Raw genomic sequence first — 24,347 nt, forward strand, 5'->3', positions numbered from 1 at the left:
CCACGGTACTCAGGAGCTCACAGCAGCTGTGGTTGCCAGCATAAGACCTGCACAAGATCAAGCCAGTCAGCAGTCTAGCAAGAAATGGAATGGGGCTCACGAGCCCCGACTACTAATTAAGATGATACTAGTTGATGGCTTTTAGAGGAGGGATGATCAGTTTTCTCCAAGGGTGTGGCTCCTAGTAGGTCAACCACACTCCAGTGGATGGCCCCATATCCAGAAGTATATGGGCAGCACAAACTAAAGTCAATGGGTAGGACTGAAAAAAAAAAAAAGAAAAGAAAAGAAAGACACTGGGGCTGGATGGATGTTTCAGTGGTTAAGAGCATTGGCTGCTTTTACAGAGGACCAGAGTTCAATTCTCAGCACCTACTTGTAGTTCACAACTGTCTATGACTCTGCTTCCAGGAGATCTGATTCCCTCTGCTGGCTTTCATAGTGCATAGACATACATGCAGGCAAAAAATAAAAATAAAAAAGCCATATTATAAAAAACTAAAACAAGACATGAAGTTGGGGATAGGGAAGTTGGGGGAGGAGGTTGGAGGTAAATATGATCAAAATACATTGTATGAAATTCTCAAAATTGATAAAAATCTTTTTTTAAGTCCCTTTACTTCACAGTATCCATCCTTATCTCCTTTTATAGAAATAGAAACTTCAACTAAGTACATAGTCACATAGAATACAGTCTCTCTTGCAGTCACATAGAACATAGTCTGTCTTGCAGTTAGATATGGCTATGTGACCAGATTCCAGCCAATGGGATAAAAGAAGTGTCACAAGATATCCTGAGACACTTTCTTTAAGAAGTCCCATCCTTGCTTGCTGTTGTTTGCTGTGATAAAAAACCATGTCCAACAGTAGCGGGGAGTGGGGGGCGTGGGGGGTGTATTTTAACTTGCAGTTTTCAGCCCACCATCAAGAGAACTCAGGACAGGAACCTCCTAGGGGCAGGAGCTGGAGCAGAATCCAGGAGGAATGCTGATTAATGGCTTACTCACCTAGCTTGTTCAAATACCTTTTTTCTTTCTTTTTTTTTTTTTTTTTTTTCTTTTTTAATTTTTTTCCCCAAGACAGGGTTTCTCTGTGTGACCCTGGCTGTCCTGGAACTCTCTCTGTAGACCAGGCTGGCCTTGAACTCAGGGATCCACCTGCTTCTGCCTCTTGAGTGCTTAGGATTAAAGGCATATGCCACAAATGCCCAGCCTCAAATACCTTTCTTATGCTGCCCAGGCTCCCCTACCCAGGATTGGTACTGCTCACAGTGTTCTGGGCCCTCCTACATTAATAAGAAAATGCTCCACAGACATGCCCACAGGCCAGTCTGATGGAGACGATTCCTTATTTGAGATTTCCTTTTCCCAGGCAACTCTGAGTTGTGTCAAATTGACAGCTGAAGCTAACTATGACAGTCCCTTGTCATTTTTCTTCCTGCCTCCATCTGACCTGTTAGCCAACTTGGGAAGATTTTCAAGTACATCATGCCCCAGGATGACAGAACAGTGAGTGAGGAGAAGGCCCTGCGGCATCTCCAAAGCAGTCAACACGCTACAACATCTTCACAGAATTTTATAAGACAAGGTCAGTGGCTCATTCTCCAATTATATCATAGTAGGTCCTTAAATGGGAAATAAGATCTAGTCCAAGTCCTAATATACCATAGTTGGTGCTTAAATGGGGAATGTGGTCGAGTACAAGTCCTAATGTACCATAGTAGGACCTCAAATGGAGAATATGGTTCAGTGCAAGCCCTGATGTCCACCTACCAGGAATAGACAAGAAAAGAAAGAGAAAAAGAGAAAACTCATCTCATTCCTGAAGCTTCCTTGCCAATGTTGTGCAAGGCTCAGATCACAGCTCTGAAGGTCTGGATTCCAAACCTGACCCTGCTGGTATCAGCTTCCTCTTTTGAAATGGGATCATCCACTCTGTTTCCCCATGAGACCAAATGACAGTTGGTATGGAAGAACTTCTGTCATGAGCTCACATGAATGTAAGTTATCAACGGTCCGAGTTTACTTTCTACTGTTATGATAAACACCACGGCATGGCCAAAAGCAACTTGGAAAGGACAGGGTTTTTCACAATACAGTTTACCTCCATCATGAATGAAAGCTAGGAGGCCAGGAATCTGGAGCATGTCTATTTGGAGCTTTTGTGTCTTGTTTACATTTCAGTTAACTTCTGTATGAAAAACAGTCTCTGTTGTTTTTGTTTTTTTTCCACTTCAAGACATGGATATAGCAGGAATCTTAAAAGTTCTTATTAATAAAATCAAACCCGAGGTCAGTTATTGGGGTCCATGCTGGTAGATCAGAGAGACAGAACAAGCCACAGCTATCTCACCTCGCCGGATCCTCAGCTGGTCTTGTCTCCTCAGACTGGAGGCCTCTGAGTCCTCATCCAGAATGGGTCTCAGCTGAATTACTGCTCAAAAGCCTGAATGAATGCTTAACCAGCCAAAATGTTCTAGTTTCTGGTCCTCACACCTTATATATCTTTTTGCTACCACCACTCCCTGGGATTAAAGGCTGGCTTTCTGGGATTAAAGGTGTGTGTCACCATGCTTGGCTATTTCCAATGTGGCCTTGAACTCACAGAGATCCAGAGGGATTTCTATCTCTGGAATGTGAGGATTAAAGGTGTGAGTGCCACCATTTTCTAGCCTTTGTATCTAGTGGCTATCTGTTCTCTGACCCCAGATAAATTTATTAGAGTACACAATATTTTGGGGAACACAATACCGCCACACATGGCAAAATGGAGAAGGGAAAAGACAGGAACAGGACAAAAAGAAAAACAGAAAAACAGCTAAGACGCTCAAACAGTAAGATTTCATGGGCGATGAGGGAGGATCTTTTATCTTGCCAGGTAAGATGATGGTGATTGTCCTGTCTCTGGTGCAGTGATAGGGTCTGAATGCAGCCAATACTGCTTACCAACACTGGAATGGAAGGAAGCCCAGCACACCTTAAGAATTTCATTTTCTTGGTCTCCACATAGGGCCAACTCAGCTCCTCAGAATCCACCTGCCAACAGCTTGCTCAGGTCACTGTTATGGGACCTATGGGTCAAAGAGTCCCCAGGCTATACCCCTTGGGGGAACTTAGAGCATGGCTCTGAGCCACATCAGACTTAACTTGGCTTTTGCAAAAAAAGCAAATTCCACCAGCTTGCTTTCAACGTTCAGCTGTTTCACAGTATTTCAAACTTCTCGTGTCTTGCCTGCAAATCATTTCTGCTTTTCCTGACCACTCCCACCATCGCTTGTCCTTCATGTGAAAATCATGTACTCTAAATATTCCTATACAAGCTGATTCAAATGTGTAGAAATGTTCTGAAAGCATAAAATCACCCTGTGTTGGACTCCTTCTTATAAAAATCCACAAAGGTTTCCGTATCGTGAACTGTCCCGAACAGAAGAAAGTAATTTACTATCATTTCATTGATAGGAGAGACCTGTGTGCTTGTATTTCTTTCCTAATTGTGTGTAGCTCAGCTCTAAGAGCAGGTAGTCTCTGTGTTGATGTAAATACTTCTACAATCACCTTGGCACACCAGGAGCAGCAGTGGATTCTCTGCCCTCCAGCTTCTCATAGAGATGAAAATTCCCAGTGGCCAATAGCAATGATGCTCCCTGATGAGACCAGCACTCACTGGCCCTCATCTCTGGTTTCACAGAGACATGGTAACCAACTGCCCTCCTGTGCCTGGGCCCAGCACAGACACCAAGCCATCGCAGGTCTATCATATGGCCTTCTTAATTTGGTTTGTACTTTGCAGAATTTGTGCTTAGTTCACTATTCTTCTCAGCAGCACGCCAAGTAGTTGTTACCCCTTGATCGACTATGATGAGTAGTTCTTCTTATCTTCCATGTGGGTGAGGCTGCAAGGGTCACAGCTTTATCGATCTATGGTGAGCCTACCTATCATCTATCTATATCTATCAGACACATCTGTCTATTATCTATTTATTTATTGGCTTATTTTGATGTAGAGTCTCACGATGCTGTACAGCCTGTCCTCAAACACACAGCAAACATCTGCCTCACCTTCCCAGTGACTGAGATGAGGACCATGTGCCACTGTGTGCCACCACGCCTGGCTCTGACTCACAGCTAAGTTATTACAAGTGCCCTACAAATCCCCCAAGAAAGAAAATAAACCAATGAGAAAATAGAATTTTGTGTAAAACATAGCCGGTTCATCATCAACCCATCCCACCCACCCAAACATCCAGCGGCCATTAGAGCCTTGGCGAGAACAGGAAGGAAGTCAACACAACTTTTTTACTCTTTTCCACATTAAAATCTAGCAAGTTCCAATTAGAGTAAACTTCAAAGCCGCCTTGAGGGTTTTATGATGTGTTTTTTAAATGACCAAAATTTTTATGCATATATTTTCCAAAATAATATAAATCAAATTTCAAAGGTGTATAAACCTACGGCTGACTATAATTGTCCATGGGACAACTGAATTGAATTCAAATCACATATGGCATGAACTGGCCACCAAGGGCATTGACATGTAAATCAGAAAGAGTCCTGGGAAGAAATCAGAGGGGGCCATGTGGTCAGTGGACAAAGTCCTTCTCTGTGTAGCAGACCTTTACCAAGGACTTTAGATCCTCTGTGCCGTTTTCCCTGAGGTAGGAAAGTCTAATCGCCCCTGGTTACAAGCCACCAGGAGTGAGCATCCTAAATCTCCAAAGGTCTAAAGGTCAGAGCAGCAGCAGCAGCAGCAGCAGCACTGTGGGAGAAGGGTCCGGGCTCTTTATCCAGGGACCTCACTCAGGGCTGTGTCTTCCTGTATTCAGGAGACCTCACTCAGGGCTGTGTCTTTCTGTATCCCAGGGAACTCACTCAGCGCTGTGTCTTCCTGTATTCGGGGACCTCACTCAGCGCTGTGTCTTCCTTCATCCCAGCACCTCACTGCACTCCCACCCAGCCTTGAGCCGTATTCTAAAAAGACAACATGAAGCAGGCTCTTCAGCTCCTATGGAGCCTCAGCTGCTGCCGGAGCCCCAGGGGTGGAGAAGCCCTACAATCTCACCAAACATGAGATTTCCTTAGAGAGACTAGAATAATGAAGAAAAAAAATAGCCTGAAAATTCTAAGGGTTTTTTTTTTCTCTCCTTTAAAGATTTTCTTAGTATGCCAATGTACATATTTGTGTGCTTTTTGCTAATAGCATTTTCTTGCTACTTTGATCCCTAAGATCCTTAAATTATATGTTCTGTGCGTTTACTTAAAAAAAATTTCATAGAGGAAGCAATGTTATATGGAATGAACCAACCTGCATTTGATTCATTTAAGAGTCTGCAATTATGAGAGGGTTTGTTGGCTTCGAGGCCTTTAAACCTTGCTTAGTGTCAGGGGTCAGACACTACACTGTGATGGGGGTAGGCAGGCCCCTTTGTTAATAATGCTCTTAAAGGGACAGCCAGTTCCTTCCGACATCACTGCCTCCAATGAAACTCACTAAGCACAGTCACCCATGGCCGTTTGGAAGCGTAAGAGAGATCGTTAAAGGTTTAAATACTGTAGATAAAAGACCCGGGGGCTGTGAAGCAAACTGGTAGGGGTCAAAAGGGTCGGTACCGTGAGAGTCACTGTAACCCAGACGCCAAGTACCAAACAGTGCAAAACAGACCCCACTAGCAAGTGCAAGGTCAGAATGAGGACCCTGGATAAGTTACCTACTCTGTGTTCCTCACATACACAACAATCGCCATCTACTTCCTAAAACAGATGGAGAGAAGTCTGAACAACTCCAGTTTTAAAGCATGGGCTTAATAAGTGTTTTTTTTTTTTTAACTGCTTAATAAGTGCTAGGTTTATTATGATTATGAGGTCACTTTTTAAAGTCATAGTTTATAAAACCAGAATAATAATAGAGACTATTTTATAGGCATGTTAGGGGAAATCAATGAAAAGATGCATATAAGCAAATAGCTCAGCCACTTTAAAGGCCCCGAAACCAACGAGCCCTTTCATAATTGCAGACTCCTAAATGAATCAAGTACAGGTTGGCTCATTCTATAACATTGCTTCCTCTATGAAATTTTTTAAAGTAAATTAATTAAAACACACAGAATACATAATTTGAGGATCTTAGAAATCAACTAGCCCACATATTTGATTTTATGTGTCAATTTATTTGTTTCCTCTGAAAATAAGTTTTTGTTTTAAATATAAGATACATATGCTCATTCATTAAAGATATAAAGGAAAAATACACTCCCTAACATCCACAGAAAATACTCAGGTTTCTTTGGGGACCTGTGTGTGGATGGGCATGTTGGGAGGGGCATCTGTGTGTATATGCACACACTGTTTCATCTTTAATTGGAGCCATACGCTACAGAGAGGCCATCATTCTTTTCCATCAGTGTGCGTTCTATAACAAGCATTTCCCTGAATATTAAACATCCCTTGCTGTCTTACTTTTAACCTGTGTGCTATGTGCACTACCAGGATGCTTTGCGGGTCCTGCGTTCACTCCGCTGCTGCACGCACACGGGTACTATAACAGACACTCAGAAACTGAGTCTGTTAAAGGCACTGGCTCCTGGCCTGGGCCCACAAGGTAACTATAACCAGGATATAAACACATCACCCCTGCCTTTCCTTTGTATTTCTCCTTCACTTCTGTCAGAGCCTATTTGACTTGACATTAAGTATGTACTCACTCCAGGAGTGTGTCTAGAAGCTGACGGCACCGAAACAATCTCTTCCGCCTTCAAGGCTGAAGACACAGAGGTGTCGTTCTCTTAACGGTGCAGTCAGAACAAAACCTGGAAGGCCAGGCTGGCCACCCCCATCCATGACAGCTGGGCTGCACCCTGGAGTAGAAGAGTGACCGCACCATGCCACGGTGCAGAGCAGATGTGAGACCAGTGCAGAGCAGATGTGAGACGATAGTCAAGATGACCCAAGATGACCACATCTTGACCAGGACTACTTGATTACGCATACCTCTTGACCTTGGCCCCATCTTTGAAACCTAAAGTTCATGTTAGCACCCCACAGACAAACTCGGGGTCCCTGGACTCCTTTATTTGTTCCAATTTCCAATGTATGGATTAAATCTCCTTCTCCTGCTTTCCACTGACACTCGTCCCTTCAGTTGGTGTAAGAGGATGGGTGGCCATGTCTGGCTTATCGGGGCCACCTGAGCCAGGCCTCTACCTAAAACTCTGGCTGCGTTGCCAGCTACTCTAACAATAGACAATGAAAATCCTTTAATTATAAATTAGTCCCTTTCTCTAAGGTTCTTCCTTGTAATGGACTCCAGGGGTGGAATTATATGATTAATGGGTGTGGACTTATGACTATAATGCCCATGCTTTTTGCAAAGAAGACCCGTGGGTGCCCTCAGCAGTCCTTCTCACAGGTGGCAGTACCATACCTTTCCTGACACTGCTTCATTTGCATTTCCGGGCTTGAGCTGGGGAGCTCACTTCCTTTCTAGTGCGTGGTCACCAGTATTTCCTCTCCTAGAAGTCCCTTGACCCTACAGAAGAACAGAGGTGGCATTTACGAGGCTGCCAACGCCACACACGGCTACCTGAACCCAATCTTAGACTGAGACCTCTGACACTCTGCCCATGCTCTCCCTATCACCCTCTGCAGCTTCCACATCCAAGTGCTGGTCCAGAATGTGCCTCTCATCATAGCCCCTGGAATCTCCCTGGGAAGCACTCAACTCAGAACTGCGGGGATGGAGGCTATGCTTGAAGACCAAGAATACAGAAGAATCCACAAGCAGATGTCTTTGTGTGAAAGAGTATGGAGATGTGAGGCAAATCAAAAGAAACGAGAGTTAACCTGGCTTCTGGAGAGTTGGAGGCTTCACAAGAAAAGCTGGACCATCGGGTACTTGATACTATAAAATGGAATCTGTTGTACTGACGTGAGAGCGAATCACACAAGCCATCAGAATACATTTAAAGCACCTTCTACTTCACTGGAAAAAGATTGCTCACATAGGCAGACAACTGTCCAGCGCGTCTTCAGCTGTGCTGTGCAAAATGCAATGTCTTACTTCCATGTCATCAATGATAACACTCACGCTCCCAGATGCCACCACGAAGACCTTCCCGGAAGAGATCTGGGATAAAGGAAATGCTTCTGGTAACTTAAGAAACCTGTTTGTAAGTGGCAGAAACTCTCATGTGGTTTGATCCCTGGTCACAGTACGACAAAAATGACAAGAGATTGGCTGGATTGGGGGTTTGCATCACAGCAAGGAATTCACATCTTTCTGTGAGCGCAATCGACAGCCTATGGTTAGCATGGTCATCCGCCCGACAGGGAACATCACTGTTGTTCTGCTAATGACATGCTACGCCTGTCAAGTTGCCTTCTAAGCAACTGTTGATGGCCATAGACGACTCAGATTTGCTCAGAGAGGCCCCTTTTTGCAGCAGTCAGTGGTAACTGTAGAAATGCATAACCGATCACAGTGCATGGAATAAGTGACTGCTGAATGCTTAGATGTAAGTGGGACATTCATATCACCTCTCTCAAGACTCATGGAATATAACAGGGTGGAAAGAGTGTGAGATGCTGAGAAAGGGGTGGAGTGTCCTGAAACCCTGACTTCCAGGCATGAGGTGGCTATCCCAGGCTTCAGCTCATGGCAGCTGTGATTACCAGCCCAGCATCTGCACATGAGGCTACCAACATCCTGTCATGGAAGGAGGAGGGATTCCCAGGGTCCATTCTTCCTTAAAGATCTATGTGCATTAATGATGGATGGGGGAAGAAGAGACATTTCCTTCAGTGGAATAACCACTGGTAAGGTGACCGTACTCTTCCAGGTTCTTATAAGCAATTCTCATGAAGCTCATGGGGGCAACAAAAATTTGAATACAAAAGTAGAGGAGAAAGTTTATTGTAGATAAAAGGGAGAGCTTAGGTAGAGGGAAGGACATCTAAGAGAGTCCAGAATAGACATGACCAGGCTGAGCTGGGCCATGTGGGAAGAGGGGAAAGGAAAGGGAGAGAGAGAGGAGAAGCAGCAGCCAGAAGGCCAAAGGTCCAAAAGGGGTCAGGTAACCAAAATGTCTGGGTTATATAGAGAAGAGCCTCTGGGGGAAGGGCCGTCCAGTCCCTGGGCTGGAGAGTCCAGGGTAGAGGGTGTGTTATGACAGCCATAACCAGTAACAAGTAGGGACTAAGAAATGCTGGGAGAACCTGGCAGCCAGGTCTGCTTTGATACATTAAATAAGCACCTCAGCCTTTGTTTGGGTTTGAAACTTAACAAAAACAAAACAAAACATAGGTGCTAGTTAGAAAGGGGAAGAGGGTCAGCAGGCAGGGAGGAGGACAAGACAGGGGTATGAACATGATTGAAATCATTATGTGTATGTATATAAATATCATAGGAAGTCTATTATGGAGGGTAATTAACATATGCTAATAAAAATTTTAAAATAACAGAACTGTAGAACTAGAAGAAACTTCTCCAAATTTTGCACATAATCATCATCATATTAATAAGCATGTATTATTCATGCGTACCTGGCTCTGTTTAAATACACTTAATCTTTATAACAACATATGGACAGAGTCTGTGATTATTTCCACGTTGCAGTTAAGGGAACAGAGAAGCAATTTGTTGAGCAAATACTCATAGTGTGGCTGAGATTCCAATGCCAGCGGAAAGGCCGACAGCCCCGAAGCCTGCAATCCTGGGGCTCTGTGCTCCAGCACACAGTGGTCTGTACAAGGACGTGGGGGCCGAAGGAGGCTCCGGCCTCGGCCAGGGTGGGAGAGTCGGTCCTACTGTATGTTCACTGGTGCGATGCAGTGTGGAATGAGGCCAGTGCCCCCCCCCCCCCCCCCCCCCGAGATGATGGGGAGCCAAGGAGCCACCGCTCCTAGAAGGACAAACTCAACAGAACTCCGCTGGGATGGTTTTCCCTGCCGAAGGTCTGAACAAAGTTTTGAAGATGTCTTCAGTGATAACTTCCTTTTTTTATTTCTTTCTCCCCTGCTCCCCAGTCAGTATGTAGCCCAAACTGGCCTCAAACTTACGACTCCCATGCCGTGGGCTCGTGAGAGCTGAGACTACATGTGTGCCACCATGCTGCACTATTTTTAATAATTAAGAAAACTAAATACATTTCTGATTGGACATTACTAAAATCAAGGAATGCGAGGATTTTTTCCCCCTGATATAACAAATTGAAGGGAAAGAGAAAACGGAAGCCAACCAAAGACGTGCGAGTCTTTGATAAGGCCACCATTTCTTTAACCAAAGCCTTATTCTTCATTGGAGTTTGTTCCACATTATCAAATTAAGACACAATCAGTACCTTTCACGGCTATAAAATAGTTAAGTGTGATAATATCTATACGCGTCATTCAAAGCCTGTATGGCCCACATGCATACACACACACACACACACACACACACACACACACACACACACACACACAATGTTGAAAATACATGAAGGCTCAATCAAGATAATTTTCCTTTCGTCTCCTTTTTATCGCAAATCCCTAGAGAAAATTTTTCTAAAAGTCACTTTTAAAATTAGCACCTTATGGTAGAATGTGGCTCAGTTGGCAGGGTGCTTGCTTAACGTGAAGGAAGCCCTGGGGTCGATTCCCAGCAATCCATAAGTTGGGTGTGATGATGCACCTTTAATTCCAGCATTGGAGAAGTTGATCCAAGAGTAAAGCAAATCATGCAGCACAGTGAATAGAAGCCAGCTAGCCCTGACACCCCCCCCCAAAAAATTGTTTTAAGCACTGTGTTGTGATGGATACATGTCATTGAACATTTATCAGCATTCATTGAATGTACATTAAGAATGAGCCCAAATGTAAACTATGGGCTTGGCTCATAATAATGGTCCATTGTGACAAACATCTACTCACACTCACCCAAGAAGTTAATAATATGGAAATCTAGGTGAGGGGTCAGAAGGTATAAGTGAACTTCATATTTTCCATTCACTTTTCCTTAACATTCTTCACAACCTAACATTTATTAATTTAATAGATTTTTCATTATGTGTATGAGTGTTTTTCCTGCTTGTGTGTATGTAGACGCTGTGTGGCCTGCTGTCCATGGAGAGCGACAGACCCCCTGGAACTGGAGTTAGGAATGGTTGTGAGCTACCATGTGGGTAATGGGAAATGAACCCTGGTCCTCTGGAAGAGCAAAGAACATTCTTAGCCACTAAGCTATCTATCTAATCCTTTAAAGTTTTTTAGCTTTTAAGACTTATCCATTGATCCACCCTTTAACATGTCTCATGGGTTAGAATGAATGGATTCTCCTCTGGTTCCGCGTAGAGCCAGAATACAGTCCATGTTGTAACGCTGGACCCTCAGCAACAGAAAAAGATCAAGGCAAGATGCAGGAGGCTGGCCCATCTCACTCCGGGGGTGTGGGCGCCAGCTCTCATCTTAGCAGGTTTTCTAGTCCCCTCTGTCCCAGGGATCTGCACCCAAGTGCCTGATGAACACCATCAGGTCTCACTGGCCCTCAGTTTGTGCCCCCGTGTTGACCCCACGGGAATGCACAGCTGGGCCAGTGTCCATTAATGCAGACCCCGCTGCAGTGTTCAGTGTGGCTCACCGAGCCTAATGGCATTAGGAAATGTGAAACCTAATCTGCCTGCCTGCACAGAATCCGGCTGTAGAGAGCACGGGGTGTAGAGAGCAGTGTGTTGGGCAGCATAGTTAAAAACAGCTCAATTTCTTGCTCAAAAACAAAACCTCCAACGTCAGTCTCCCAAATGTCACAGGCCTAAAATAATCCAAATGTCTGAATTGATGTCTGATTGAATAAAGATGCGCAGGAGGAAGGTGTAACTTATAAGAATGGTGTATGATAACTGCAAATCAGACAGAAATATTTTAAGAGTAAATACGGAACATTTTTGGTTCAACACATTTTGGGCATCTTTAAACAGACTATATTCAAAATGCTGGTTTGGAACTGGAAAGATGACTCAGTGAGTCAGGCACCTGCCACACAAGCATGAGGATCCAAACTTTGCTCCTCAAACCCCACGTAAAGCTCAACATGGTGATGTCTGTAGTGCCAGCTCTCTTACAGTGAGACACCAGACAGAGACAGAAAAATGCCCAGAATCATGTGGACCAGAGAGTCTGGGCTGAGTCAGCTCTGAAGAAGAGGCTGTCTCCAATACAGCGGAAGGTTAGAACTAACACCTAACATTGTCCTCTGACCACCACATATGTGCCTGCATGTACACACACACACACACACACACACACACACACACACACACACACTAGAATAAAATAAAACGGGCTGGAGAGGTGGCTCACTGATTAAGAGTGCACACAGGCTTCTCTTCCCAGGGACCCAAGTTGAGTTCCCAGAACCTACGTTGGGCTGCTCACAATCACCTGTCACTCCAGTTCCAAAAGATCCAATGATTTCTTCTGGCCTCCACAGACAATGGCACTCACATGTACATTCTTCCACACAGCTGTACATCCATACATATAAGTTAATTTTTTTTAAAAAAAAAATCACTAAATAAAATGAGTGTCGTCTTGCAGTTTGTCTAGCAAGTGGAGCATATTCACTCTGGGCACAAGGTACACAAAGGCAATTCACACTGTGGCATCACTGAGCACCTGATGAAGGACTCTTCATGGAAAGCACACTGCCATGCCTGTTTCAGCAAAAGTTGCCAGTGAGGCTGAGGTTCCTTTGCTGGGATTTGCTTTGTTCTGCTCAGCCAATGCCAGGACACCATTCACGTCATCATGAGCCAGAAGGCACCATGTAAGCAGACCACACTGCGACTAGGCATCACTGTCCCAGCCTCAGCCCCATTCCTCTGCCCAGTAGAAAGAGAACAGTTCTGTGAAAGTTATGTGAGCCTGCATTATTAGAAACAGCAGGAACACACTAAGATAAAAAAGCACTTCAAATGCCTACCCCAGATTAGAGGGTCCCATCTCTAGCTTCATATTACAAATGACCCAAGCATCATTTGTCAGTGTTTCTGATTTAATTTCTGCAGGTGGAACTCAGTCATCTTAATTTAAAAGACCTCCAAGTGACTCTAATGAAGAAAGGATGCTGGAAAACCATGGCTACAAACGACTGGAAACAGTGTCTCCCTCTCCTGTGAGTCTAGGAAGAGGGAAAAGAGACTTTAGCATCCACAGACTGAAGTTAGGTTCTTGGGTCTGAGAAAGCTCTCAGAATTAGGGAGTCGCTGGACCGGAGCAAAGAAAGCAGGCGGGATTGGAGCTGAGGATGCTACCTCGAGGATCAGTGCCAGCAACAGACCCAGTGTGAGGTGACTGGGCAGGGCTGCTGCAAAGGAGATAAGGAGATGAAGGGCTTAGACAGGGAGTAGAGAAGGCAAGACGTCCCAGGTCTGCCATCACCAGGGTTACCTTTCACTGAGCATAATGCCGAGTCATTCCCTGTGGAAGATGTGCATGCAAAGTTGGTAGCTTCTGGAATTAGAGAATTGATAGAAAGGAATTTAAGTGAAAAATCAGTCTAAAGTTTAACTAGAATCTTACGTCACCACTGGTTTACTTAACTCACTGTGAATCTTGAAAGACAAAGGATATAGGAGGATATATGTACACACACACACATACACACAAACACACACATTGAGACACACATGCACACAGACACACATGCATGCAGACACACACACAAACTAACAATAAGCTTAATTAATCACAAGGCTAATGTTTTTCCTTGTTTCGTGTTCCCACAGTACATGGGATGATACATATGAGGTGATAAACCATGATGATAATGTGTAACATACCACACTCTAGCTGTCTGTCTCTGCAGACAGATTTCGTGTACCGTAAGAATAAGGCGTTAGCCATGCCCCTTACTTTTTGTCTGGGGAAAATATATAAAATAATGTGTTGTCTGAGCTTTCTCAGCCTCAATGAACAGCTTTTGTAGAAGTTGCTATTGTTTTAATTCATAGAATTCTCAACTGTCCACACTTCCAGCACCTGCACTTATCACTACGGCACTGTCCTGAAGCCTTATGGTCACAGGGCTCTCCATTCAGCCATGCACAATGTCTCTACACACCGGGTAGCCTGTGAGTGCCAATCTGCTATAAAATTCAGTGTCTCCGAGTCATGGACTCACGTCATTGTCATCATTTGCTATGCTCACTGAAGGCAAATACTGAAGTGCACAGGAGTTAGGACCCGGAATCCTCCTAACCATATTTCCCACAGGCTGTGTGTGATTCCCACACATATGGGACCTAACACCAAAGGAACTTACACAGCCACGGATCAGGACGTGTCTCTTCATCCAGAGTAAATGAAGACCACGGTTCCTAGTGGATTCATCAACCATCAGTGAGCGCGGCCACAGGCCATCTGCAACATGAAATGATGCCCAGGCCACCACACACTGTGGTACCACAAGCTGCTCCCTCCTAGGTGGAGCCATCAAATCAGCACCACGTGGGTTTTATGGCCAAATGAGAAAGACAAAATGGGCTCCATCTGGGACTTTTGAAAGATAATACTGAAGTACAAAGCTAGTCAGACGTCCTGCTTGAGGAAATTTCCCTGCGACCCTCGCCTGCAGCCAAACACCAAGTCCAGAACACGCTCTGGGCTGGTTTTGTAAATGGAGCTTTGTATGTAGCTCTGGGTTCCATTTTAGTTTATTTCTCCACAGTGTCTTAATAATCCGGGAGACCAGCTAACACCAACAGGTGGTGGTGCTGGTGCGGCTACACGGCTGACAAGGTGTGACCAGGAGATACGACGCCATGTCTCTTTGTTTGCTATTTAAAACAGTCACGTGGCCACGCAACTCATCTCTCTGGCGCGGCACCCACCCTCCAGTTAATCTTTAATTGCCAATCAGTCCCTCTGGCGGCAGCTGTTCTTCTCATCCCATGAAGCCTAAAGGCTTAGGGCACCAGCTACTCTCATATTTAAGTAAAATCATTTCAATAAACACTGTGTGGTTTCGTTCAGAGCTATTGTATAAAAACAGACACTAAGTCAGCAGAAGCCACAGCCAGCAGACCCAAGTCACACTCCGTGACATGTGGTGAGCAGTTGTCCAATTCCCCACGATGAGGGAATACTCAAAGAAAAGAAGGCCAAGTGAATGAACGCAAAGGAAGCAAGGGAAGAGGTCTGCAATTTGAAATGGGTTGTTAAAGCTTTAACTGCTGGGGGGCTGGTCGTCAGGACACACAGCCTGGAATGATGTTCAGTTCCTGCTCAGGGGCCACTTTTACACAGCTTGTAGTGTTAGTGTTTCCACTCTCCCTGAAATCCTCCACATTTGTTAACACCAGTGAAAAGCCTCCCCCAAGACGCTCTAAAACCCAACTGTCCCCCTCGGAAAGATTTTCTCTCTGCCGTTGTAGAAGACCACATTTTTATTTAAACCCATCACAAGGTATTTGTTCCCTGCTGTCTGTCTATATTTGTCTATGAGCTTTGAAGGCAGGGGGACTGAGCTGTCTGTGGCAGGTAGCAAGCTTTCAATGAATGAATTAGAAAATGAAATCAATAGTTCAATAGTTATTGTGTCTTAAGATTTTTGTTAAAACAAGAAAACATGCTGGGTAGTGGTGGCGCACACCTTTAATCCCAACACTAAGGAGGCAGAGGCAGGCGGATCTCTGTGAGTTCGAGGCCAGCCTGGTCTACAGAGGGAGTTCTAGGACAGGCAGGGCTACACAGAGAAACACGTGATACAACTTAGATCCTGCATGATTACAGGTTACAAAGACACTGTAACTAGTTTCTCTTTAAAGAAAAAGAGAGAAAGAGGGAGGGAGTGGAGAGAGAGATCATTTCTCTTGAGAGACATCTGGAACTTATCTCATAGTGCTGTTTTAAGTCCCCAAACAAAGCTGTAGAAGACAAACTTATCCAGCTCACAGGCAGCACAAATCCTTGAGGGCTGAATGCTGTCACTAAGGACATAATCTAGATCCACAGCCTTGATAATCTGAGGTTGGAAGGATGGACTCAAGCCAGTGCATTAGCTTTCAATAAGCAAAGATGTGTAACTCTATATCTCCAAAATTAACTGCATATGTATGAGAAAAAGCAGACCTGTTTTGGAAGTAATTAGGGGGGGGGAGGTGCCTTCAGTTATTTGAGGAAGGCAACCTTACACGGCTGTAGGACAGAGAAGCAGGGACAGTCAGGGGATGGCTCCACTTCCATCAGCCTTCCAGCAACGAGAAGGCCTCGGCTCCTTGTCGGAGGGAAGAAGTGAGGATTGTGAGCTTTCTGGATTCCCTTTTGAGTGTGAGATTGAATTTCCCCTGCCCCTTCTCCAGGCTCTTCCAATGCCACCGTTTCCTGGCCACTGGTCTGCTGGTCAAGTGGGACTTTTGTCCTTCCTTAAATGCACCATGTCAGCCCCTGAGCCTGTCTGCTCTGGGCAGCCTCTCTTCCCAACAGCCTCAGTCACCAACTCCTCAGTCACCAACTCCTCAGTCACTCACCAACTCCTCATTCACTCACCAACTCCTCATTCACTCACCAACTCCTCACTCACTCACCAACTCCTCACTCACTCACCCACTCCTCACTCACTCACCCACTCCTCACTCACTCACCCACTCCTCACTCACTCACCCACTCCTCACTCACTCACCCACTCCTCACTCACTCACCCACTCACTCACCCACTCCTCACTCACTCACCCACTCCTCACTCACTCACCAACTCCTCACTCACTCACCCACTCCTCACTCACTCACCCTCACCTCACCCACTCCTCACTCACTCACCCACTCCTCACTCACTCACCAACTCCTCACTCACTCACTCCTCACTCACCCACTCCTCACTCACTCACCAACTCCTCAGTCACCAACTCCTCACTCACTCACCCACTCCTCACTTACTCACCCACTCCTCACTCACTCACCCACTCCTCACTCACTCACCCACTCCTCACTCACTCACCCACTCCTCACTCACTCACTCACTCCTCACTCACTCACCCACTCCTCACTCACTCACCCACTCCTCACTCATCTGGCTAAATTCTACTGACTCCTTCCAGCTCTCGCTCTCCCAGACGAGCTTTCTCTGCTCCTGTGGAATCAGCAGTGCTGGACCACCGCAGACATTTCAGCACTATTTGAAGCTTTTAAAAAGGTTTCTGTCTTGTCCCCTGACCTGTAAGTCGCTTCAAGATAAATACCATGAGTCTTCTGCTCACTTGAGTTTCTCTAGTGCTGGGCTGGTGCTGTATGGAGAAACTCTACAATGTGTGTCAGTTGAATAACTGACCCCAGTGAAACATCAGAGCTGTAGAAAAAAGTGCCGGCGGAGGAAGAGGCAGGGAGTGGGCACACGTGGGGGCAGGGGGGGGGGGGAGCCCATGCTCTGCATGCTTCCATGGCTCTGTCTTTTCATTTGCTGACAGTTCAGACTTAAGATGATGCAACCCCAGAGTTTCAAGTTCTCAAACATTCCTCCCTGAAATGGAAGCAGTTGCTACAATAAAGCAAAATGCAAAGTATCAAGATGATCTACCTCCTTATACATTTATCTGAAACTACAAATCCACTTTCTCCAATTCTGGAGCCAGAAGGGTCACAAATATGAAATGACAGTCCAGTTGCCTTTAGTCTTCAGTACTAATCACTTCAGTCTTATTTGTTCATGGACCTGTTTCGGGCAACTTAAGCCATGAGTAAGAACAAAGAGACAGCCAGGCTCTTGGCCTAAGATAGAATCCAGAGCAATGGAGGGCTAGTGTCTGTTCTACCCAGTCAGAGGGTGGTGGTAGACTAGTGTCTGCTCACCCAGTCAAGAGGGGGCAGTGGTGGGCTAGAGACTGCTCTACCCAGTCAGAGAGGGCAATGGTGGGCTAGAGTCTGCTCTACCCAGTCAAGAGGGGGCAGTGGAGGGCTAGAGTCTGCTCTACCCAGTCAAGAGGGGCAATGGTGGGCTAGGGTCTGCTCTACCCAGTCAAGAGGGGGCAGTGGAGGGCTAGAGTCTGCTCTACCCAGTCAAGAGGGGGCAGTGGTGGGCTAGAGTCTGCTCTACCCAGTCAAGAGGGGGCAGTGGTGGGCTAGAGTCTGCTCTACCCAGTCAAGAGGGCAGTGGTGGGCTAGAGTCTGCTCTACTCAGTCAAGAGGGGGCAGTGGTGGGCTGGTGTCCACTCTACCCAGTCAGAGGGATCTGGAAGAAAATTGCACCACCTGTTTCTCTTTTCGTTTCCAGTATTTTATGTAATTTGCTACATTTTTACTTCTTTCTAACCTTCACACCTATGTGAGCCCTCTCTCAAAGAAGAATTCATCACTGAAAATAGGCAGGCCACGTACCACGTGCACACGTCCAGTATTAATACCCTCTATTTTACTCTCCAGGCCGCTGGTTGGCCTGACTAAAGTTTAAGGTCCAGGAACACTGCAGCCTGGGTTGGAACTTACTTGTAACATGTACAGATGGCTGTTGTATGAGTGCTATCTTTTGGTTTACAGAATGAAACAGAAACATCTACCATGTTATCACAGAGGGAACAGCCACATGAGACAGAATTAAAGCATTGTGGCTGCTCTGTCCAGGGAGTAGGGCCTTCATGTTCACGGGAAAGATGAACCAGGCTTCTAGGGTCTGGTAGGAAGTAGGGAATGTTCAACAGCTTTTCCACATTTGGGCCAAACTTCTCCTGGGGATTTCTACCCTTTCTGAAGTCTTCTTCCTCACTTTACTATGCCGCCAATCTATTGTTAACAACGGGAGAATTGTTGTGCTTCCGAGGAAGGCAGACCCTTGCATGAGATGCCAGGGCTTGCGCCTCAGGAGACAAAGGTGTGTGTGATTCCTTAAGTGAAGACAGCAGAGCATCTGCAAGCACTGAGCAGCCATAGCCTTTGACGGAAAGCAGAGCTGAGTCTCAGGGCGCAGGCCCGGTGTTAAGGTGTTAGTCCTCCTGTTTATCTACTCCCTGTCTCTAGGGGCCAAACAGAAAAATGAAGCTGAGAGCGCAAAGTGACTTGCAACCTGAGCAGCCTTCGAATGATGCCCCAAAGGAGCGTTTCTAAGGATCTTTTCATGCACATTCCCAAATATCACCAACCCTATGAAAACAGGCAGGCTTAAGGGAAAAAACAAACAAAACAGCCAACTATGTTTGCCCTCTGCAAAAACTTACCATCGAGGGGCAGGAACGCCGTGCTAAGTGTGTGCTTACTTTGCAAGATCCCAGTCCTCGGCCCGCAGTCAATCATCTGCTACACAGAGCGTCTCGGCCGCTGGAGGCTACATTTATCGGAAAAGACAAGGCCCTCTGCTATCTTGATGGCCAAGTTTTAAAGTCCTTTGAAACAGTGCTGCAGTCCCAGAGGCAAAAGGAGCTATGTCACAGACGAAATACAGCCGACCAAGATTCCACCTGGGAGCAGGGTTTTTGTTGGCCTTTTGTTTTCCCCAGCACCTCAAAGGTCTCTGTTTGAGCCTCTCATCACATGGCACAAAGCTGGGGTGTCTCTTGAATGGAAGGGTCAGGTTGCAAGCTGTGTGCTATGGAAGCCACAAGCCCTGTCCAGACCACCCAGCTCTCCGAAGAGGGAGCTACATCAGATTCAGACAAGATAAGAGAGTGCCCTCCTGTGTGACCTGGCCCGGAGAGACAGCCTTTCTAGGGAGTTTCTAAATCCCCTTGTGAGGGCAGACATTTGTCTAACTCAACACACTTGTGGTCCCGGTCCTTGTGAGAGTAAAATTTAGAAGATACAATTAAGATTTTTGAAGAAAATTGATAAAATAAATCTTTGAGCCTACCCCGCAGACAAATGATTAAGGATTTCATGCTCCGTGTCTGTATTTGGAAGACGGAGCCAATGTTAGAATAATATCCATTCTTGGGGCTGGGATGTGCAGCTTGTAAGCAAGGTTGGCTCTTGACCCCAGCACGGGAGAGAAAGAAGGAAACTCGGTGGACCTACCTCCTTTTAAATGTTTAGAGCATTTGGTGGCTAATCTAAGAGGGTTGGCAACATCGGAAACTGGAAACACAGTGAGGACAAGGACCCTGACCATGCCACCTGTATTGACCATTTTGGAATCCTTAGAAACTAGCACTGTGCCTGGAATGAGGAGAGAGCAGGAAAGGCCCTTGATAAGCACACACTGACTACTTTCTACTGTAAATACTGAATGCCATAAAAGTCGGGGATGGGGTTGCGGGCTGCTCTGGCTTTCATTTGTTGTCACATAAGGGCTGCAGCACGAAGAAGCACTTCCTGTTCAGTCACCGAGGGTTGGCCGCAGAGAAACTCAGTTTCTAGGAAGAAGCTCCTGCTCTCTTCCAAGACATCCAGATTCATTCAACCCAACTCAGTCCAGCCCAGCCCCAGCATCACATCATCCCCAGAGAGTGAATAATACCCCCAGAGATAAAGTGTCCAGGACCTTACTTAGCTCTGAGGGGCAGGCAGGCTGTCTAGACCAACATCTGACAACGTGCCATCCCAGTACCTACACACCAATCGCTGTCACTCCTGGCAACAGAAAGGCAGATCTGGGGAAGTCAGGTGAGAACCATGGGTAGAAAGCCCTGGTTCAGCAGTCAAGAATGCAAATTTACATTGTACCTGAGTCATGCTCAGGCTTACTACTTAGACATGAAGTTTGATATTAACCAAAGACATGACGAGAATTTAACTGCCAAGAACAGTGTACGGCAATGTTTGCTCAAATGCAGCATCAGATTGACCTGGGAAGGTTCCTGTCCCAACACTGGGTAAAAACCTGTCTTTTCACCAAAACCCAAAGGTCGGTCTCTCTCTCTCTCTCTCTCTCTCTCTCTCTCTCTCTCTCTCTCTCTCTCTCTCTCTCTCTCCCCTCCCTCCTTCCCTCCCTCCCTCCTCCCCCCTTTCTGCTCTTTCTCACTCCTCTATCTCCTCAGACAGTCTTGCTATGCTGCCCAAGCTGCCCTTGAACTTGTGATCCTCCTGCTGCAGCCTCCTGAGTGCAGAGATTACAGATGTATGACCCAACGGGCTTCGATTCTTATCTACATTAAGTTTTGAGCATCTAGAAAGGAAAGAAAGCGCAGATGCGGCTAGAAGTCACACAAAACGCTTTTTACCAAGTGGACAGACCCATGGGGATGCCAGCGTGAAACTTCTCCAGTTTTGGAAGAGCCAGGAAGGGCCATAATTTTCCAGAGCAGAAGGCTAAAGAGCTGCCGGGTCCTTCCTTGGGTCTGCAAAGCAGCCCTGAAGAGGTTAATCTCTCCAGCAACACTGGCACCTATAAACACTAGCTAGCCCTTGAAATGCTCTTTCTAAGTCACATCACTCATCAAGACTGAATGCCACAGTAAACAAAGCAAAAACAAAGCAAAACCCAGAAACTAAAATTAAATGCCTTAAAAGTGATTTCTGTGCCCCAGATGCAAACTCTCAGAAATTATTTACTTACTTACTACAGCACTGAAGTCTCTGGACCAAATCTCATTCATGAGCTGAAAGCCTAAACGCCAGCCACACTTCAGAACAATGATTACCTTGACTCCCTCACACTGCCTTTCATCACTACCAAACAAGACTCATACTTTAAAACAACATATCCAAATGCAATTAAGCTATTCAAAGGTTCCCAGAGACCACCCATGCTCTAGATTCTGAGACCCTGGGGATATTATTTGTCCTGTTAATTTCGAATCTTTTCTCTTTGCCATTCCCTGTAGCTGAGAGAAAATACTCTAACTTCAGGGAAATTCTCACAAAAAAGTAAAACAGTTATTTCCTTTTTAGTGCCCCTGGGGGTGGAATCGGAAGAGTTACGCAGAGGTGGAGAGGCCAATTCATCTTTGGCATTTGGTTTGGTAACACGCAAGTGCCCGCCTTCTGAGTTAACAGAATTAAAGTTTTGCAAGCTGCCAGCAGCCTTCGCTCACTGCTGCTCACAGCTGCCCACCTCTGGGGCACTCTGCTAACAGAACAGTCACAGTCAAGAGCAGACAAGCAAGGGAAGCAGGTACTTACAGGTGGTGGTTTTCTTTCCAAGCCAAGAGCTAGGCACTCCTGGAAGTGGAGGGCTGGTCACTGACCTGGTAATCGAGTTTAAAATGTTTTCAGAGGAAGAGGGAGAAAAAACATCCCAGCAAAAGAAGAGAGCTGAAATTCCAGTCTTTCAAGTCAGCTGGGTTTAGGTTTTCTTTGTACTAAAAATCCATTAACCCACACCACACAAATAGGGAGAGACTTGGAGATCGCAAACGCACACTGTTTGCCGGTCTCCTCCACAGCCGCTGCTGTGGCTCTGGAAACTTACTTCCCCAGCGCCAAGTTTCTGGCCTCCCCAGAGAAGGGCGTGTTAAGGAAGGCGTGGTAAGGATGCCTGCAACTGTTTGCAGGGAGCCCGACCCCCCTGGCGGGGAGCCTCAGCTCTGGTCCCTTCTGCTTGCTAGTTGGTCAGCAGGGACAGAACTGAGCTTTTGTTAATAGGTCGGATGCTTCTCTTCCCAGCTTTCTTCCTCACTAATACCGCTGGCTGAGCTGAAACAGTCTCTCCTGTCACACACACACACACACACACACACACACACACACACACTCACACACTCACACAGGCAGGGATTCACTCTGACACACGTGCATGCAGGCTCAGGCTGCACACACACACACTCACACAGACTGTTCAAGCACACTTCTTCCTGCTCCTCTTTTCCTGGGGGCAGCCCCTGCTCTGAAAGGTCTGTATTTAAATTCCCAGGCCATGCTCAGCTTTGGGAAGGGGTGGGGGAGGGGGACTGGCCCTTTTGAACTTTTGTCATGGTTCTGAAAGGAAAAGATGCCAGAGTGGATCTAGATCCTGGATTCTAATTTGAAGAACACTTAGCTCTTCATTTATAAAGTATTTCACGCGTCTGCCAATTCAGGTCCATGACACACCAAGAGGCGCCCTCTCAAAAGTGACTCCTGCAGCTCATCTCCGGATCCAGTGGGTAAAGGGCTTACAACTATGTAAGAAACTGCCTCCCTGGAGTGTATGTAGTCCCACCAGAAGGAAAAGCAGCCCGCTTTCTGGCTGAACTTCCCAAGGAACCAGAATTGAGAAGTTGGGGCAGGACCTCCCTTTGGGAAACAGCATGTGGAGACTTGTTCAAACCTTAGCCCCAGGTAAAAGCTGCTGCAAACCCAAGACACACACACACACACACACACACACACACACACACACACACACACACACACGGCTGGTTTGAGGACTGGGGTGTGGGAAGGAGTAAACACAAAGTACATGGTGTACAAGTAGGACAATGGAATCATGAACCCCATTGTTTATGATGATAAATTGTGCAGATTTAAAAACAGATACAGCCAATTCCATGTGAATGTGCCGACAATATTGCCATGCCCCTTCTCAATTAGGAAAGCAGGGGTGGAAAAGAAGCGGGGGCACAGATACAAGAGCAGAGGCGTGAAGGAAAGAAAGGGAGAGCAATAAACAAAAAACTGAAAAAAAAAAAACGATACAAAAGAAGAGAGAGAAACAATTCCTTTGATTTTTAAAGCACGCTTTGTGGAAACTTCCTTAATCAAGGCACACTGCGCACTTACTCAGAGTCATTGGAGATTTAGCGTCTCCAAGCAGCCTTTGCTTCCTGGCAGTGCTGTGAGAGTAAGTGGGTAAAACTTGAGTGAGCAGGCTCTTTATAAGGTAAACAAACACTATAAACAAGCACAGCGGCAATGGAGCAAGCATGTGTTATCTGAAAGGGCAAGAGAGCAAGCCACCACGATGATGGAAAAGAAACATGGCAAGCTAATTGTGCTTTCAAATGGAGTTCAAAGTTTTCCAGGTTGTGACTCTCTCTCCACTAAAGAAATGGAGACAGTTTTAGATGCTATTAGTTGAAATGAAAAAATCCACTTGGTAAATGCTAGCCTGTGTGTGTGTGTATGTGTGTGTGTGTGTGTTGTGTGTGTGTGTGTGTGTGTATATGTGTGTGTGTGTTTCTCCTAATATCAGGGCTAAACCAGGTTTGTGGATTAGCCTAGAAACACAAGCAAATACCATGAGAAAAGTCCTCCAGTATCCTAAGGTAAAAGTGAACATAGACTGCAGCACACACCAAGGTGCCTGCAGTAAAGGCAATCCCTGCAATGCTGATTATACAGGTCAGGCTTGCTGCAACTGAGCTGGACATAGTCCAGAACAGACAGTAGAGATGGCCAAAACATCCTGAAATCTGAAGTATTATTTATGTAAATAATTCTCTTATATCATCTACAAAAGAATTGGGGCCTGTAGAAATAATAACATCTTAATCAGTTGGTATTCTTTGAATGAATTCTTTAAAATGCAAAGCACAGATGTTT

General features: G+C 45.8%; 1 protein-coding gene across 1 annotated transcript in view; it reads right to left on the reverse strand.

Annotated features, from left to right (window-relative positions):
- The window catches only part of Frem1 (FRAS1 related extracellular matrix 1), a 150,757-nt gene extending 127,992 nt beyond the window's left edge, over positions 1-22,765 (reverse strand). Inside the window, 1 exon segment of the mRNA XM_028873292.2 lies at positions 22,008-22,765. The gene's annotated coding sequence lies outside the window, so the exon portion shown is untranslated.
- Between the last annotated feature and the right edge of the window lie 1,582 nt (positions 22,766-24,347).

The sequence above is a fragment of the Peromyscus leucopus genome, chromosome 2, assembly GCF_004664715.2.
Source record: "Peromyscus leucopus breed LL Stock chromosome 2, UCI_PerLeu_2.1, whole genome shotgun sequence".
In the NCBI taxonomy this organism is placed as follows: domain Eukaryota; kingdom Metazoa; phylum Chordata; class Mammalia; order Rodentia; family Cricetidae; genus Peromyscus; species Peromyscus leucopus.